At 44.3% G+C, this 20,698-nt stretch overlaps 1 protein-coding gene across 1 annotated transcript in view; it reads right to left on the reverse strand.

Annotated features, from left to right (window-relative positions):
* Window positions 1-20,698, reverse strand: part of LOC126281559 (regulator of hypoxia-inducible factor 1-like) — a 222,054-nt gene that overhangs the window by 27,563 nt on the left and 173,793 nt on the right. The window lies entirely within an intron of this gene.

Raw genomic sequence — 20,698 nt, forward strand, 5'->3', positions numbered from 1 at the left:
TTATGCAGGTCTCTGAAGCACAATCACTAATACATAGAGCATATACTGTATTCAAACATTATGAATCACCTCGAAGGGAACGATCTATTGACACGTAATCAGCATGGCTTCAGAAAACATCGCTCTTGTGCAACGCAGCTAGCTCTATATTCGCACGAAGTAATGGCCGCTATCGACAGGGGATCTCAAGTTGATTCTGTATTTCTAGATTTCCGGAAAGCTTTTGACACCGTTCCTCACAAGCGACTTCTAATCAAGCTGCGGACCTATGGGGTATCGTCTCAGTTGTGCGACTGGATTCGTGATTTCCTGTCAGGAAGGTCGCAGTTCGTAGTAATAGACGGCAAATCATCGAGTAAAACTGAAGTGATATCAGGTGTTCCTAAAGGGAAGCGTCCTGGGACCTCTGCTGTTCCTGATCTATATAAATGACCTGGGTGACAATCTGAGCAGTTCTCTTTGGTTGTTCGCAGATGATGCTGTAATTTACCGTCTAGTAAGGTCATCCGAAGACCAGTATCAGTTGCAAAGCGATTTATAAAAGATTGCTGTATGGTGTGTCAGGTGGCAGTTGACGCTAAATAACGAAAAGTTGAGATGATCCACATGAGTTCCAAAAGAAATCCGTTGGAATTCGATTACTCGATAAATAGTGCAATTCTCAAGGATGTCAATTCAACTAAGTACCTGGGTGTTAAAATTACGAACAACTTCAGTTGGAAGGACCACATGGATAATATTGTGGGGAAGGCGAGTCAAAGGTTGCGTTTCATTGGCAGGACACTTAGAAGATGCAACAAGTCCACTAAAGAGACAGCTTACACTACACTCGTTAGTCCTCTGTTAGAATATTGCTGCGCGGTGTGGGATCCTTACCAGGTGGGATTGACGGAGGACATCGAAAGGGTGCAAAAAAGGGCAGCTCGTTTTGTATTATCACGTAATAGGGGAGAGAGTGTGGCAGATATGATACACGAGTTGGGATGGAAGTCATTACAGCAAAGATGTTTTTCGTCGCGGCGAGACCTTTTTACTAAATTTCAGTCACCAACTTTCTCTTCCGAATGCGAAAATATTTTGTTGAGCCCAACCTACATAGGTAGGAATGATCATCAAAATAAAATAAGAGAAATCAGAGCTCGAACAGAAAGGTTTAGGTGTTCGTTTTTCCCGCGCGCTGTTCGGGAGTGGAATAGTAGAGAGATAGTATGATTGTGGTTCGATGAACCCTCTGCCAAGCACTTAAATGTGAATTGCAGAGTAGTCATGTAGATGTAGATGTAGAATAAGGAAACTGATTATGTCCAGTATAAGTGGTTTCGTGAAAGCCTGGGACAGTGAAAACAAGAGGAGCAGGAAATGTGAATTTCTTCAGGCGCTTTGACAATGTATTTAAATAAAAATAGTAACGTATAAAAATAAGCACCATTGTAAAACAGATATAAACAAACAATGATCCATACTGTTCTGATAAATACCCTCTATACAAAAGCATATTATACTCTGTGGAAGGTCTGTAATATTATCTCTGTAGTTACATCTAAATCCATCTTTGTAACTGTATGTTTATGTAAGTTGTCCTCTAAGTACGCCGTGCACTGAAAATTGTATGTAATATTTGACATGTGTGACACTCTGCACAAATGGACTGTAGGAAAACTATATTCTAAGGTCTTCCAAATTGCGGCACTAACTACAATCAAAAATCGATTATTAACTGAAGTTTTTTATATAATGCAGTAAAGACAATTAAACAAAGGAAAGCCTCACACATCGAAAACATTGCGTAAAAATGGCATAGTACAAAGAGGTAACACACTTGAAAATGGGAATCATTTCCCGAAACACTTCTTGTAATATATGAATAAAAGAAACTCATTACTGGAAGCAGAAAAAGTATTTATAAACGAGCTAAATACAGAAACAGTGGACGCCGGCTTTTGATACTAGTTAATCTTTTCTTTTAAGTACTTAGGAATTATCAAATCCAGCAATGCACAATATGGATCTTTGGGAAGGCGCTCTAAGGATTTGCACTGAAAAGCAGTTTTAACACTAGACGTGAGATAAGGTAGCGAATTCCATCTTCACAGATTTAAGTGTCAAGAAGTCATTTCTGAAAGTATTTGTATGGAGTGTAGCCATGTATGGAAGTGAAACATGGACGATAAATAGTTTGGACAAGAAGAGAATAGAAGCTTTCGAAATGTGGTGCTACAGAAGAATGCTGAATATTAGATGGGTAGACCACATAAGTAATGAGGAAGTATTGAATAGGATTGGGGAGAAGAGAAGTTTGTGGCACAACTTGATCAGAAGAAGGGATCGGTTGGTAAGGACATGTTCTGAGGCATCAAGGGATCACCAATTTGGTATTGGAGGGCAGCGTGGAGGGTAAAAATCGTAGAGGGAGACCAAGAGATGAATACACTAAGAAGATTCAGAAGGATGTAGGTTGCAGTAGGTACTGGGAGATGAAGAAGCTTGCACAGAATAGAGTAGCATGGAGAGCTTCATTAAACCAGTCTCAGGACTGAAGACCGCAACAACAACAACAACAACAGCCTGGGTTACTAACAACGGCCGCTAATTTTATATCGTGGAAAGGAACACATCTTTTGTGTATATGAGAGCATTATCAGTTATTCATCTAGGCCCGTCGGGCCACACCTTGTTCCAGGCTTTCACCTTAATGGTTCTGCAATCGATACAGGATCTGTAAAGTGACTGTTCATACGGAAATCGGAAATGAGTAGCGACGGAAAATTTCATTATAACGTCTATATTAGCACAGATAGCCTACGTAGGTTCATAAACCTGTAGCAGACTATATGCCTCTTTGGAATTGTTGGATTCCGTTATAGTATAAGTTGCTTTACGAGACAGCCTCTATAACATACCTAGCTGTACTCTTCAAAAACGATACAGAAAATTAAGTTAGGCTCCGCGGATTGATCAATGGACGAATATGATACTCTGTCTAAAAATGGGAAGGAGACCTCTAACGCTATTAAATCTATACAACCAAGTACAAGAGTTTAGTTATGAGATACAAGACCAATGTTATCAGCAAAAATGACTGTATTCTCATATATGTTTATGCAAACGCCCGAGTTATAGAACTGTATGGACCGAGTTCACGAAGGTGTTGTACACTGTACAACAGAATTACAGGATCCCTTCTTCGATATCCAGTTAATGACTCCTATTCCAACACATAAGTTTGATATTAGGCTCTAGGGTGCCTACAAGCTCCCTCTGTGGTGGAAAAGTGTGGCGGCCTACTATATCGCTCTCGGGCACGATTAAGCTTCTGACAGCAAGGTGTGGACACTTGCGAAAAAACGGCCACAGCTAATAAGTTCACATGTGAACTTTAAGAGAGGTTAATGATGCCACATCAACACCACATTTCACCACAATTCTGCTCAAGCCACCGTGGACGTACCATGCGATGGAAAGGTCGTCACACTCCCTCTTACCCAACTTTCACTCCGTCTCACCCTCTACGGTCGTGGTCAGAACCGCTACACCCACAGTTGAAACTGCACGGGTTTTATGTGGGTGGCCGAGAAAAACATTTCAAACACACCGCCGCTCAGAATCGGTATGAAAAGGCCTCTTTCCCTTGGAGCGTTGATCCCCACACATTTCGCTGTCGAAGACGGGAGTCGCAGTGCATTAGCCCACAGGACGGCATTCTTTAGTGCGTTTGTCACACTAAGACACCCCAGGACGTTTCAGTCCTACCCTAAGAACATTATGGATCTGAAACCCTACTAAGTTGATGTGAACCTTATGAAGTACAGCGCGGCTGCTTGTTTGCTCTCCATACAGGGTGGAGTTTCATGCGACCGTTCTCAACTATTCGACGAAATCTGAACCTGATCCAAGGCAGAAAACCGTTTTTATGCTGTTTCATCCTTCCTTTTTCATGCCATCGTGTATAGTGGTCACGGACGGATGCAACATTAACATGTGCGTGAGTAATATGGAAAAGGATTCTTCTAATACCCTACAGTTTGCTAACACTCTCAGTATCACCCACGCACTTTTACTGAGACCGTCACGAAAACTTCAACACACACATTCAGCTGGTTGATCTGACGCCTCAGGACAGGCAACTCCCTCCACAATCTGTCGGTGGAGTTTACCTGCCTTCAGGCGCTGAAGTAACAACGAGGCTGAAAGTATGTCGCAGTTTCAGACAGGTACAGTGGTTCTACCCCGTATACCGGCCGACCAGCTAGCCGTGCAGTCTAAACGACCTGCTTCCCGAGTGGGAAGGCGTGCCGGACCCGGCAAGAATCCTCCGGATTAGTGTCGAGGTCCCGTGTGCCAGCCGGTCTGTGAATAGGTTTTGAGGCGGTTTTCCATGTGCCTCAGCGAATGTGAGCATGTTCCCCTTATTTCTCCTCAGTTACACTATGTCGGCGGTTGCTGCGCAAACACTATCTCCACGCACGGGTACACAATAACACCATATTTACTCTAACCGGCAGCCGTGGTAGAGCGGGTGTAGGAGCTTCAGTCTGGAACCTTTTTTTTACATGTGAAATTTCTTCATTTTTCCACTTATTTGGTTCTAGGCGCGCAGTCCGGAACCGTGTGACTGCTACAGTCACAGGTTCGAATCCTGCCTCGGGCATGGATGTGTGTGATGTCCTTAGTTAGGTTTAAGTAGTTCTAAGTCTAGGGGACTGATGACCTCATATGTTAAGTCCCACAGTGCTTGAGCCATTTGAACCATATTTACTCTACCACTCAAATATGGGGTTTACACTCCTTTGGAATGAGACTGTCCCGGGGAGGGTCTATTGGGGGCAGAACCGCACATAACCCTGGATTTGGTGTGGGGCGGCGGTGGTGTGAGTGGACTACTGTGGCCTGTTGCGGCGTTGTGTAGGACTGAGGGCTACGGCAGGGACGAAGCTTCTCCGTCGTTTCTAGGTCTCCATTTTAATACTTACATACATAAATACCCTGTATACCAGAGCAAAAACGTAGTCGCACTACGCTCCAAAGCATTCAGGTCACGTTCAACAGGGTTGCAACGCCATGGTGTCCTTATAGTAGGCGAAACGCTTAGGGATTGTTAGAGGTACCGAACGTTGTCCTGAGGGCCATCGCAGTGCGATCTGTCGTTCTCGACCGTTAATTTTTTGAGAATCAAGACCTCAGGGGAAGGGGTAGTTTCATTGACGCCCTTTATGCCACCTCCTGACAACGTTTCTCGCGTCGATTCTGAGCGGCAGTGCATCTGAAATGTTTTCCTCAGACACCTATAAGAATTTTCTTTTTCTTTCTTTTTTGTATTTGACAACATCTTGCTGCGTGAAGCGTCGCCGAGCCCGAGGGTGACGTCGCAGAGCACCACCCCTTTGCATCATTACAGAGGAAGTTTTTAGACACCTTTGAGCCAAGTTTAAAACATATATGTCGGAATGGAAGACATTTACGGGGTTTCGAGAAAGTAGTCCTTTGGTCAAATACAAATTGGCAACTTCTGAGAGGCACTGGAGACAGCGGTCAGTCAATAAAAGAGACGTTTCATGTAAGCATTGTAGAAGAATAAACATATCGGAATTTTTTCCAATGGTCATCTAAACAAACAAAATTATGAATTAAAAATATTAAGAGCAACATAAGAAAAATATCTCTATGAAAACATTACTATAGGTAAGAAAGCTGTAAACCTACACCAAAAACATTTGTTAAGCCGCAGAGACGAGAAAAACTGCCCTTAAAAGACTAATACAGACACTCTTACAAAACATCGTAGAACATGACCTTCGAGTTTACTAAAGGAACTGAAAAACGTACAAAAAGGAAAGCTCTCCCTTAACATAATTCCAGGAAAGCACTGGCTTTGGTGTTTCACTGCCATTTGGTCCACAAATATGCAAATCATGTACTAGCAGCCCTAAATGCCTACAAAGATGTAATAACAACAGGGCTGCTAAAAATTGTTTAGTAAATACTTGTAAACAAACGAATTACAAATGTGATTGTATACGTAAGTCTGCCTAACACAGTGTTAAAATACGATTGTCTCACCCATGGCTTTTACTGGGGAATGTAATGACCGGTAGCGTGCCCTATGTTAAAGGAAGGAGATAAAATGGAAACGGTAAATTACAGTGACATTAGCGTACTGTACGCCTGCAGAAGAATGCACTGAGGTGACAAAATTCCTGGGATACCCTCTAATATCCTGTCGGACCTCCTTTTTCTCGACATAGTCCAGTAGCTCGACGTGACATTCATTCAGAAAGTTTTTCACCTGCAGAAATATTAAGCCATGCCGCATCTATAAACGTCCATTATTACGAAATAGTCGCCGGTCCAGGATGTACACGAAGTGACCTCTCGGTTATGTCCCATAAATTTTCGATGGCATTCGCGTCGGATGATGTGGGTGGCCAGATCATTCGCTCGAATCCTCCTGCATGTTCTTTTAACAGATCGCGAGCAACTCTGGCGAAGTGACATGGGGATTTGTCATCCATAAAAATTAAGTTCATGAATAGCTGCAAACGGTCTCCAAGTAGCGGAACATAGCCATTACCGTGGTTAGACAATGGACTCGCATTCGGGAGGACGACGGTTCAATCCCGCGTCCGGCCATCCTCATTTAGGTTTTCCGTGATTTCCCTAAATCATTCCAGGCAAATGCCGGGATGGTTCCTCCGAAAGGGCACGGCAGACTTCCTTCCCCATCCCACCCTATTCCGATGAGACCGGTGACCACGCTGTCTGCTCTCCTTCCCCGAACAAGCAACCAACCATAGCCATTTCCAGTCAATGATTGGTTCAGTTAGACCTGAGGATCCAGTCCATCCCATATAAACACAGCCCATACCATTATGGAGCCACCACCAGTTTGCACAGTGCCTTGTTAAAAACATGGGTCCATGGCTTCGTGAGGTCGGCGCCACATTCGAACTCTAAGATTAGCTCTTAACTACTTAAAATGGGACTCATCTGACCAGGCCACGTTTTCCAGTCGTCTAGGGTCCAGCCGCTATGTTCACGAGCCCAGAAGAGGCACAGCAGGTGATGTCGTTCTGTTAGCAAAGGCACTAGCGTCAGTTGTCTCCTGCCGTAGCTCATGAACGGCAAATTTCGCGGTACTGTCCAAGCGGATACGTTCGTCGTACGTCCCAGATTATTATTTCACGCAATTTTGCTTGTCTATCAGCACTGACAACTCTACCCAAACTACGGTGCTCTTGGTCGTGAAGCGAAAGTCGTCGATCTCTACGTTGTCCGTTATGGGAGGTAATGCTTGAAATTTGGTATTCTCGGCACGCTTTTGACACTGTGGATCTTGGAATATTGAATTCCCTTACCATTTTCAAAATGGAATGTTCCATGTGTGTAGTTCCAACTACAGTTGCGTAGTCAAAGTCTTAATTCCCGTCGTGCAGCCATAATAACGTCGGACATCTTTTCACTTGAATCACGTGAGTATAAAAGACAGCTTCGTCAGTGCGCAGCCCTTTTATACTTTCTGTGCGCGATACCGTAGCCATGTGTCCACGCACAAGTCGTTATCACATGACTTTTGTCACCTCGGTGTGTATTGAATGTATAAGCTTCTTTCGAAAACCACTGTATTACGATACTTTTCTACTTCTGAACTGTTTTTATTGACACCGATTACGACTATAATTTGCCTTTTCTATTAGTTCCAGTTGCTAGATCAGAGTCCAACATGTACGGGGTGGTATCTTAAACTTTGTGCTTAATCCATGTCCCCTTCAGGTACACACCCTTCTTCCATGATTCTTAAAGCAAGTGTTAGCAATGACTATATGCTCTCTGCAAAATTCTACCAGGCGCCCCTCAATTCCATTCATTTGCCTCCAGTCGAGACGGCTGCTGGGACCCAGCGGTTCTAGGTGCTTCATTCCAGAACCGCGCTGCTGCTACGGTTGCAGGTTCGAATCCTGCCTCAGGCAGGGATGTAGATGATGTCCTTAGGTTAGTTAGGTTTAAGTAGTTCTAAGTCTAGGGGACCGATGACCTCATTTGTTAAGTCCCATATTGCTTAGAGCCATTTGAATCATTTGAACCTCCAGCCCAAGTCCTGCTATTATTTTCCCTTTGTTAAGCACGTTAGAAATGTATCTGTCAGAAACTTCGACACACATTCAGCCTCTGGGTTATCCCAGCATCTGACGGCAGGCAAACCTCACGTAATCGATGTCGAAGAGGTTGCCTAACCTTCAGGAGCCAGAGAAAACAAAACTGAAGCACTTTCTGATTTTCTTGGTATCCTTAAAGTCTTGGTTTACTCATCTTTCGTAAAAGGTGCGATCTTCATTTTCCGTGTTTTCAACCGCACATCAGCAGTTCCTGTGAGAGCCTTCTTCAGTTCACAGTTGTCATGTGTATCCAACATTTGTTGGTTCATTTTCTATTTTTCTCACTTGAGTTAATTATTCGTATCAGTTGTCTGATATGTTCATTTCTCTTCCTATGTGCATCTACTGATCCTTTGAACGAACTCTCATCCCAGCCCTGTCCATTCTCCTAGCACGCAATTTATGTAACTCGTACAATTTAAACATTCATTTTATACGTCACACCCGTAGTTTCTCTTGATTGTGTTTGAACAATGAAATGTTTGGAGCCATCTGTAAGATGTATAAGTAGACGTAGCAAGCCAGGCACAAGTATTCACATACCTGTTCTACGCTTTATTTGTTTATAATGAACTTTAACCAAAGTAGCTGAGGTCCTCAGTTTGGTTTAAGTTTTGTCTGGAAGAGATTTTCAAAATGTACATGACTACCAGTTTCATACGTACATTAGCCTATTTAATGGAGTAACGAAATACGGTTTTCTGCCAAAATCATCGTATCTACCGAAATGTCATTTATTTTATAATGAGAAGGTGAGGTTAATAATGGCGTGGTCATTGGAAACATTAAACACAATAAACATAGTGACGCCTACGTCTAAAACATTGAACACAGTAGTATGCAACTCTTACGGACGACAGTAAAGCATGTTGTCAATGCCAGGTAAAATAGGTAGTTGAAAGTTGGACTATACAGAGAGAGAAATGTTACAGTATAGCACAGAAGCCAACTGAAAGAAATACGTAATAAGTCAAACAGAAATGACACTTTTATTTCAAGAGATTAATTGCATTGAAGTCACCGTTATTCATGATGATCCCTTGGACATAGCAAAAAGTGGTACCTGGTTCTTGACAGTGTTTGTGATCACCAGGGACGGCAGTGCATGCTCTGCAACTTGCGCCCCTACTGGCCACAAGGTTGGCAAGGAGTTCTTTTTGTACGGCGCTTCATTCTTACACCAGTGCTGCTGGCAGTTGCTGGACGATCGCTGGTGCGCGTGGACGTCCTGGAATATGTCTCTCCAACGCATCCCTTTCATGCTCAAAAGGATTAAGTCGGTGGAACGGGAAGGTCCGTCCATTCGCCGAATATCATTTCCTCCCAAGAGCTTTCCGACCAGCGCTGTTCCATGCGGCCGCTCATTGTCATCCAGGGAAGTCCCATATGGGGAAGGAGTACGGTGTCACAATAACGTTTACGTGTGGGTATACCGTATTTAAACATTAGGAGTCAGTATATCCAAGCACCATTGTGCCTTCCCACACCATAACACATTGACCATTAAAATAATTATGTTCGACAAAGCTCATGCTCTCATTTGGCGAGAGGTAGGAACAAGAGGGAGTTACGGCGTAAAGTCAAGCGCCGGCATGCCAGTCGGGACCGACAAAGTAGAGAAGGCTGTGAGAAGAAGAGAGACAACCGCACGCTGACCGACCTCTCTTCCAGGACGACAACGCGACATTAGCGGCCCCTTATTTGAAGAGGACGTACGCGCCGCGACCAACTGCTGTCGGCCCAATTCAACAGCAGCTTCATTATTAGCCACTTGGATAGCAGCCTCAACAATAGAGACTTCGATAGCAGTTCAGGAAAGATTTCTGTCCGTTAGAAATGAACACTCACTGCAAAGACTGATTATTTCGTAGGTCGCCTTTTACTTGCGACACATCTGTATAATTTTCAAAGTTAAGTATCTGTAATTTTCTTATTGTAATAAAGCTTATTAATACGACTTGTCTGGTTGTTTGCCTAGCGAAACGAGTATGCAGGCTTCCTAGACTCTACAGTGGGCATCAAAGAACAGTGTGGAACATGATCGTTTTGGGGTCCCATGCGTGGGTGCAGGGAGGCATAATGTTCATCGGGCATACTGCCTTACAAATATTTGAGCACAGAACATTCACAGTACATTCACAACGTTATTGTGACACTATACTTCTTCCACATGCGCCTCTTTTCAGTGGTGCATTCGGCCCTGACTTTATTTTTATGGATATTTTACGGATATCAATGTGCGACGCCATCCAACAGCGCTGTTGGAGTTCCGAGAACGGCTACTGGACTGGTCTCGCAACTTAAGCCCCACGGAGCACCTGTGAGATGAGGTGCCAAAACGTTTTTGCAACACGTTAGGATGCACCAACGACCATTCGGCGATTGTCAAACGCGCTGGTGGAACAATGGAACGCTCTACCTAAAGAACTCATTGGTCCGCCCCGATAGCTGAGTGGTCAACGTGACGGACTGCCGTCCTAGAGGCCCGGGTTCGATTCCCGGCTGGGTCGGGGATTTTCTCCGTTCAGGGACTCTGGTGTTGTGTTGTCTTCATCATCATTTCATCCCCATCCGGTGCGCAGGTCGCCTAATATGGCGTCGACTGTAATAAGACCTGCACCAAGGCATCCCGACTTAACCTGTAAGGGAACTCCCGGCCAATGACGCCCAACTTTCATTTCCAAGAACTCCTTGTCCGCCACGTCGTCAGCATCAGAGAAAACTGCAGAGCATTTATTGCCACCCGTGGTGGCCACACACCATATTAAAAACCATGTCGTGTCCTTTGTAATATCCAGGAAATCATCGCGAAACGCGATGTCTTCAGTGTAGTTGTTGTCATTTGTATTCATCTTATTGCGTATTTCTTTCAATTATTTTCTGCACTCTATTATAGTCGTTCGTACTATGTCTGGTCAAAGTTTCATCGAGCTACACTCCTGGAAATGGAAAAAAGAACACATTGACACCGGTGTGTCAGACCCACCATACTTGCTCCGGACACTGCGAGAGGGCTGTACAAGCAATGATCACACGCACGGCACAGCGGACACACCAGGAACCGCGGTGTTGGCCGTCGAATGGCGCTAGCTGCGCAGCATTTGTGCACCGCCGCCGTCAGTGTGAGCCAGTTTGCCGTGGCATACGGAGCTCCAGCGCAGTCTTTAACACTGGTAGCATGCCGCGACAGCGTGGACGTGAACCGTATGTGCAGTTGACGAACTTTGAGCGTATAGTGGGCATGCGGGAGGCCGGGTGGACGTACCGCCGAATTGCTCAGCACGTGGGGCGTGAGGTCTCCACAGTACATCGATGTTGTCGCCAGTGGTCGGCGGAAGGTGCAGGTGCCCGTCGACCTGGGACCGGACCGCAGCGACGCACAGATGCACGCCAAGACCGTAGGATCCTACGCAGTGCCGTAGGGGACCGCACCGCCACTTCCCAGCAAATTAGGGACACTGTTGCTCCTGGGGTATCGGCGAGGACCATTCGCAATCGTCTCCACGAAGCTGGGCTACGGTCCCGCACACCGTTAGGCCGTCTTCCGCTCACGCCCCAACATCGTGCAGCCCGCCTCCAGTGGTGTCGCGACAGGCGTGAATGGAGGGACGAATGGAGACGTGTCGTCTTCAGCGATGAGAGTCGCTTCTGCCTTGGTGCCAATGATGGTCGTATGCGTGTTTGGCGCTGTGCAGGTGAGCGCCACAATCAGGACTGCATACGACCGAGGCACACAGCGCCAACACCCGGCATCATGGTGTGGGGAGCGATCTCCTACACTGGCCGTACACCTCTGGTGATCGTCGAGGGGACACTGAATAGTGCACGGTACATCCAAACCGTCATCGAACCCATCGTTCTACCATTCCTAGACCGGCAAGGGAACTTGCTGTTCCAACAGGACAATGCACGTCCGCATGTATCCCGTGCCACCCAACGTGCTCTAGAACGTGTAAGTCAACTACCCCGGCCAGCAAGATCTCCGGATCTGTCCCCCATTGAGCATGTTTGGGACTGGATGAAGCGTCGTCTCACGCGGTCTGCACGTCCAGCACGAACGCTGGTCCAACTGAGGCGCCAGGTGGAAATGGCATGGCAAGCCGTTCCACAGGACTACATACAGCATCTCTACGATCGTCTCCATGGGAGAATAGCAGCCTGCATTGCTGCGAAAGGTGGATATACACTGTACTAGTGCCGACATTGTGCATTCTCTGTTGCCTGTGTCTATGTGCCTGTGGTTCTGTCAGTGGGATCATGTGATGTATCTGACCCCAGGAATGTGTCAATAAAGTTTCCCCTTCCTGGGACAATGAATTCACGGTGTTCTTATTTCAATTCCCAGGAGTGTATATCACTTGGTAGTGTCACATCATGCGGAAGTTACCATCTTTGTTAAGTGTACTTTCTGTTTCTCGTGGACGAAAACTGCGTGTAAGCTGCGTATCACGCGATCAATAGTCGCGGAAATGAAGTTGATTACTACACAGAAGATTTTCGTCGCCAGCAACGTCATAATATATTGCCATAAAAATGTTTCAGAATTTCACAGCATACCGACGTCGGCGATATACGACAACTGTTTTGTGCATCTGTTCGGCGACTTGTCTTGGAAACGGGAATAACTTCCGCAGTTTACTAATCGTGAACGCTTCTCTCCTCTAGTGAGGTACGGTACACTGTTGTTACAAGTCTGGCAAGTCCTTTTGCATACGTCCTGTAATCAACGTTTAAGATTCATATAGTGGGCAACTATTAGTTATCATTCAGCTTGGAGTTGATTTATTTCATTTTATTGCTGCATGCCTTTTATAGTTTTTTTTTTTTTTTTGTATCCCTAGAACCTGAAAGTATGCGACATCACACGCTATCAATATGATCGAAAATGCTGCGCATAAAGACTGGGTTTTTCCGGGCCTTATACATCTGGCTCTGTCGGTGATAGGAAGGTAGGGTCGAGTGTTTCGGATAACGCTTGGGCTTGGAAAGTTTGCATACCCAACACAAGGAACGTCTTTGTGTAAGTATCCTACAGTACAGTATCGAAATTTGAATATTGTACACTTCCTCCAGCTTAGGCTAATATAGCAAATCGGTTAATTCTTTTTGCATTAGAGGGAGTTACGGTGCGTCTTAAAGGGTTATGGAGACTAAACTCAGTTCATGGGCGATTTCTGAGAAAACAAAAAAAATGGTTTTTCACCATTTCTTCACAGTCAGCAGTGGATGTCTAAATACTTAACCGCAGCAAACTGTTCAAATTTTAAGTGTAAATCCTCTGGGCATTTATCTAGAAGTGACATCTTTTCGTTTGGAGAACTCTTTATCCGTTATCGAGAAACACAAAAAAACCGAGGTTTTTGTGTAACCCAAGTCCGAGCCGCGGATTCCAATGCGGATATGCACAAAAAATTGCTGACGTTTTTGAGATATATTTCTAAGATCCCAGTCTCCAAAAACATTGAAAATTTTCTTGGTATTTCCATTCGTTTCCTACTTGTACACGTAAAATACGCACATAAACTCCAGTGTGAAGGCAAACGTAGTTTGTAAAATGACAACGCGCCTAGAAACACATTGTAAAATGTCTCCATTATCATCAAAAGCGTTGTGGAACCCCATGTTGTAATACGGAAATACATGCAAAATGTTTGTGCACGTAAAATATGGTCTGAGGTATAAAAATAGTTTTGTTTTTTTCGATTTCACATGAGTCAACTATCAAAATTTCTCTGACTCAAAGTTCTTTTTACATGAGTAACCCGTCTGCCGTAGCACGAAAAATAGGGAACCACAAAAAAGGCGAATATCCTGTTTAATAGGCTCTGATTTCCTCATCAACTCTAGAAATTCTACCAAAAGATTTGGTATGAGAACATCTTTGGACTTCTTTATGCTGAAAGAGGAGTCGGTGACAGTGGAAAAATGACATAAAAGCAACAAGTAGTGGAATACAAGAGACAGCAGCTGTGGTACAGAAAGAGCCAGGTGTGAGAAATAGGAAGGAACACAGTGGCATCTGAACGTATTTGACAAAGACGCTAGGAAAAGAGTGAAGGAGACAGTGCCAGAGGGATAGGAATAAAGAGAAGGAGAATTGGAAGTGGGTGAGAGCCAGTGATAAGAGAGACAGAATCTACAACAGTGACAAGGAGGAAGAGAGAGACATAGCGACAGTGTGAAGAGAGACTAGCATTGCGAAGGTATGAATGAGATAGTAGCAGTGAGGCAGAGCTAGAGTAAGACAGTTACAATGAGAAGAGACATTAGTAGTTGTACAGAACGAAGGAGACAGAGGCTGTGAGACAGGAGACAGTGACAGTTAGACAGACGCAAAGTAGCCACGAGGTCTGAGGCCCCTTGTCGCGGTTCGCACAGCTCCCCCCGTCAGAGGTTTGAGTCCTCCCTCGGGCGTGGCTGTGCGTACTGTTCTTAAGTTAGATTAAGAAGTGCGTAATTCTAGGGAGCGATTACCTCAGCAGTTTGGTCACACAGAAGCTTACCATTAATTCCCAAACACACGCAGAGATCATTTGATTTCCTTTGGGCCTTTGTCTCACTGCAACATGGAGTCAGCGTTGTTACTATGGATTTGGCGATGTTAGTGTCAGAGAGGTGGCCGGATGCCCTTCCTGTCGCCAACTCGTAACCCCCCCCCCCCCCCCCCCCAGGACAGAATTAGTGTACCCTAGCTGTCTGCATCTAGTGTAAGCCATGAAATAGTGCACACATGTTTTCAGATGTCTGCGAGTATTGTAACTAAGAACTACTTGTAACTTGAACAGTAGAGGCTAAAGACTGCATACCTGTCTTACACCCTTTTTAATCCAAACACTTCACTCTTGCTCGTCCACTCTTGTTATTCTCTCTTGGCTCTTATAAATATTGTATTTTATCCGTCTCTCCTTATAGTTTACCCTTTTTTTCTCCGAATTTCGAACATCTTCCTCCATTTCACTTCGTCGAACGCTTTTTCCAGGTTGACAAATCCTGTGAACGTGTATTGATTTTTCTTTAATCTCGCTTCCATTATCAATCGCAAAGTCAGAATTGCGTCTCTGGTACCTTTATCTTTCCTAAAGCCAAACTGATCGTCATCTAACACATGCTCAATTTAGATGACGATCAGTTTGGCTTTATAAAATGTAAAGGCACCAGAGCGGTGGTCTTTACTATGCCACAGCTCATCAGTAGAGTCTTATAAGTGAAGGAAATTACAAATCACTGACGGAGAAAGTAACCATCTGCGTTACGTCTTAAGCAACGATGTAAGCCTGGTGTGAAGTATGAGAAAAATTCGTAACCTGCAACAGTATGAACAGACTTTGCAGAAGTAAGCGATATGGTCGTCCCCTCAGTATTACAAATTTGTAGGTGATCGGATCAGTTGAAATCCTTCATGAACTAACGTGTGTAATGTGAGACATGTAGACACAAAAGTAGCACATGTGAAGACCAACACTACTGCTGCTGCTCCACTGTGGCAAGAACAGAAACACGCCCGTAAGCGGGAAATAATTTCGCGTTGGTGATTGTACTGGATGACTTTTAGAAGTTCTCCTACCTCTTTACAACGAACTGATGGGAAGTCAAGCCTGCTGTAGGGCGAAATATCCGCAGGGAAGTAAAAAGGAAGTCGCGATCGCAATTTTTCAGGTTACTCTTGTTTCTTTCGAGTACTCTTCTATTAAAATTATCTCTGGCTTAACGGGAAACTGTCGACGGATTCATGATTCGTAATCTGTTGCAGATTAAGCAATTTTTAAGCTGAAGTCAGGGAAGCCGGCCGCCTCTAAGATTGTACGTTGTAGCCTTACTTTTGGTGAAGTGGATGTCCGGGGGGGGGGGGGGGGCAGGGGGACATAGGAGGGGGTTACTGGGTTGGGGAGAGGGTGGGGGGTGGGGGGCAGGATTGCAGGTGGGAGTTATGAAAGAACGGCGCAGCAGCTCCGGACGGGTCCATAAGAGGCGGTGGGCAGAGGGAGCGGGGGAGGAGCGAGGAAATTGCGTGCACTCTATGGAGCCCGAGATTGGCTTCCTGGAAGGAACATTAAGCCAGAAAGCAAGCAGCAGACACGACAATCAGCCGCTCGCCAAAATACATCTTAGTGGGAAATTGTTGCAGAATGAACCGCTGGCTGGAGAGTGGCTTATCTGCAAAATTCGCGGATAACACGAAAACGATCTCGCAGAAATAGGGAACGGCTGCCAGTTCCTCTCCAACGAGACTACAACAGTAAAAAAACTGCTCGGGTAAAGCTGCACACGGACTACCACGAAATATTGTACTGTACATGACTCTTAACATTCACATTTTACATGTTACTGACTTTTCTTTATTTTTTCCTGAATGTATATGCTATCATTGTTTTCAGCTAATTAACGAACTGCCGACACCGAGTACGGCGCCGAGCCAAATTATAGGCAGTGTTTTCCGTTCTGACATGAGCCAGGGAACAACATACTTGCTGCACCGTATACGGGTTTTAGTGGTTCTTGTCTTAGCTTCAGCAGCTGCCTCGCTGTGGGTCTTTTCATTTGTAAAATCCATACGTATTATAAGTGTGTATGATCCACATCTCATCCTAAACCACTGGATCGATTTCAACCAAACTTGATACACATACATCTGGAAAGAATCGCTGCGGGATAACAACAACCTACATACCAAAGGTGTGGTGGTGGAAGCGAGAAGGCACTAGAGCACACGCCGCTTGAATACCTGTACATTATTCATCCATTATTTGACAATGAAAGGGCTTTGTCGCTTGCAACAAACTTTACATATAACTTCACACCTTTCTGAACAAAATGATGAAAGGAAAAAAAAGTTGTCGCTTCGAAAAATTTTTTGTTTGTGAAGCAAAACTGCCGCATGAAGCATGCATTACGTTTAACTTATTACTCATTAAATACTAACTGAACTCGCGACTCAGCTTGCAGACTGTATTCACGTCCCCCGCTTAATGTACCAGCAAAATTATATCATTGTACTACTTGTAGTTCAGGAGATACGACTTCGTAAATACCGATATGCGTGCAAAACTATCACATCATGCGTCACGTTTTAAATTATTTCTTCTTTACTAATAACTCTGTTCACAACGAATTTCGCACACGGTAACCACATATGCTACTGGATGAACCTAAAAAGTCATATCATTTTACGACGCTTAGGTCAGAAGATACGACGTCGTAAAAATGAAATTCGCTAGAGATACAGGTGAAAATTGAGTACACATACGAGAGAAATATGTGAAGTATATTTGACATGCGAGTGCGCGGGCGAAACCACTGTTAGAAAACTGAATTTAAATGCCTGGAATGGTTTCAATTAAATGTGGTTCACATTTAGCTATGATGAAGAATGAAATACTGTAGCGTTGAGAACCACCATGCTCTTGTTGGGGTGAGCATGATAATATGCAGAGAGAAGGGGTTCAAATGACTCTGAGCACTATGGGACTAAACATCTGAGGTCATCAGTCCCCTAAAACGTATAACTACTTAAATCTAACTAACCTACTTACATCACACACATCCATGCCCGAGGCAGGATTCGAACCTGCGACCATAGCAGTCGCGCGGCTCCGGACTGAAGCGCCTAGAACCACTCAGTCACAGTGGCCGTCTGAGAGAAGGGGAGGAGGAGACGGATAGAGGGGGAAGGAACAGATGGGCAGAGGGGTAGAATCAAATGGAAAGAGAAAGTGGGGAAGAGGAGGTGGAGGGAAAGAAGGCAGGAGGAGATGGAGAGACAGTGGAAGAAGGGGCGAGGCTACAGGTTGTGAATTGAAAGACGAGGTAGAGGAGATCGACATAGATGGGGTGGAAGAAGAGATGGATAGAAAGAGGAGGAAGAAAGAGATGGACTAAAAGAAGATTAGAGTAAATACGTACCTGGACAACGCCAGATACTCGTCTAGTCACTGAATAAACCAATGAGCCAAAACATTGCGACCCCCAGCTTAACAGGGTGTTGGTGCACGTTTGTAAAGCAACACAGCAGCTAATATGGGTGGAGTGGATTCGATAGGTCCTTGACAGGTTCTAGGAGGTATGTGGTACCAGACACCTACGCACAGGCCACGAAATTCCAGTAAATTGTCGGAGATTACTGGGCACAGTTTTGGCACCAAATACCTTCGCAGATTTTTGCCATAGGTTTCAGATTACAAAAAATGGCGGAGGAGACAACTACGTGAGTTCATTCTGGTCTTATAATAGAGACAGTTATCCTGCTGGAAGATGCACTGAAACACAAGGGACTAAAATGACGATCTGCCTCAGTCTTTGACTGGCGTTCGACTAAAATCGGAAATCGGTCACGTGGTATCCCTCTGTTTTACTGAAATTGGAAATCGGTCACGTGACGTCCCTCGCTCGCCGTGCGTTGCTGTCTTTGTCCAGACAGCCAGATTTACGAAAGCATTGTTAAGGATCCGATTGCAGCTATAAGAAAAGCAAGGCTATAATTTGCTTGCTGCTCATTTCATTCGTAGAAATTTAAGGTGTACTCTTAGGTTCCTGCCTAGCTACACCTTAGTAAATCATGATACATTCGAAACAAGAAAACGGTCCAATATTTAAGACAAGTATGTAAATGTCATCGCTGGCTGTTTCACTCAGAGCATTTTCATTGTTCGGTTTTTAATTCGACTGAAGTCACAAAGCAAGTGTCAAAGAAATGGAGCTCATGAGAAGCAAAAATGAAATATGAAAATTCTATAGAGAAGTGAATGCGGCATGGAAGCCTTTTGGTAGCAAAACAAGCTTAATAGATGAGATAGGAAATACAATAACTGAAGGGATGGGAATATGCGAATGATGGCGCAGGTATTTTGATAGTCTCCTAAACCCTAGAATAACTATACCAGAGAACCCAACAGACACGAATGGGGAAGAGGACCCAGACAACAACACTACCCCATCAAATATAGAAGAAGTGAAAACTGCCATGAAGAAATTGAAAAACAACAAGGCGACAGAGACAGATGGTATTCCAGCAGAACTGTTTAAACAAGGAGGCAGAGAGCTGGAACAAAGCCTCCTGAAAATGGTCACCAGAATATGGGAAGAGGAGCAAAGGCCCCAACAATGGAAAGAGGGTCTCATATGTCCCATATATAAGAAAGGAGATAAGATTGAGTGTGGCAATTACAAAGGGATCACACTACTAATTTGAGATATAAAATACTCTCTAATATACTATTCGACAGAATTCTCCTGATCATACAGAGGGAGACGGAGCCGTACCAAAGTGGATTCCTTTCTTGGAAGTCAACTAAAGATCAAATATTCACCTTAAGACAACTCCTGTAAAAAGCAAACGAATACGGAGTTGGCACGCATCACCTCTTTATAGATTTCAAAGCGCCTTATGATAGCATCAATAGAGAGCAGTTATATCAAGCTCTAGATGAACTGGGAATCTCGAGAAAGTTGGTAAGGCTGGTGAGAATGACAATCAAGGAAACACAAGGTAGTGTAAGAATAGCAGGAATGATGTCCAATACATCGAGTAATAAAAATGGAATGCGACAAGGGGATGCAATGGCATGCCTTCACTTTAATGCCGCCCTGGAGAAGGTGATGAGAAACTCAAACCTTGTGAATAGGGGAATGATCTTCTATAAATCAGTACAGATACTGATCTACGCAGATGACATAGATATAATAGCAAGAACCCAAAAAGCAATGGAAGAGACATTTACAGCTCTTGAACAGGTCAGTAGGAACATGGTTTAATTATTAATGAACAAAAAACAAAGTATATGGCAGCTGGAAAAGCACATAGAGAAAATATGCCAAATGCAATAACAATGGCCAAGTATACATTCGAGAGAGTTGAACATTTCAAGTATCTGGGCTCGATAGTTACAAATCTAAATGATAGCTCCTATGAAATTAAGCAGAGATTAATACTGGCCAACAGAGCCTATTTTGCCCTAACAAGATTTCTATCCTCAAGGCTCCTGACTCGTACCACGAAATTAACTATGTATAAATGACTTATACGACTAGTGCTTGCGTATGCCTCTGAAGCCTGAACATTAACAACTAAAGATATTGGATTTGAAAGAAAGGTACTTAGACGAATTATCGACCCAATCTGTGAAAGAGAAAGATGGAGGAGGAGATACAACCATGAGTTGTATATCATATACAAAGACCAACCCATCAGAAGGACAGTGAAATCATCCAGACTGTGGCTCGCATGAATCATACAGAAGTACCAAAAAGAATATTACAAGGAAAGCCAGGAGGGCAGAGAGGACATGGTCGACCAGGAGCCAGATGGGAAGATGGAGTAATCGAAGATCTTAGGAAGATGGGCTGTAGAAAATGGAGAGTATTGGCAAAGGACCGAGAGAAATGGAAGGAAATAGTAAAAATGGTTCAAATAGCTCTGAGCACTATGAGACTTAAATTCTGAGGTCATCAGTCCCCTAGAACTTAGAACTACTTAAACCTAACTAACCTAAGGAGATCACACACATCCATGCCCGAGGCAGGATTCGAACCTGCGACGATAGCGGTCACGCGGT

This window comes from Schistocerca gregaria, chromosome 7, assembly GCF_023897955.1.
Source record: "Schistocerca gregaria isolate iqSchGreg1 chromosome 7, iqSchGreg1.2, whole genome shotgun sequence".
Lineage (NCBI taxonomy): Eukaryota > Metazoa > Arthropoda > Insecta > Orthoptera > Acrididae > Schistocerca > Schistocerca gregaria.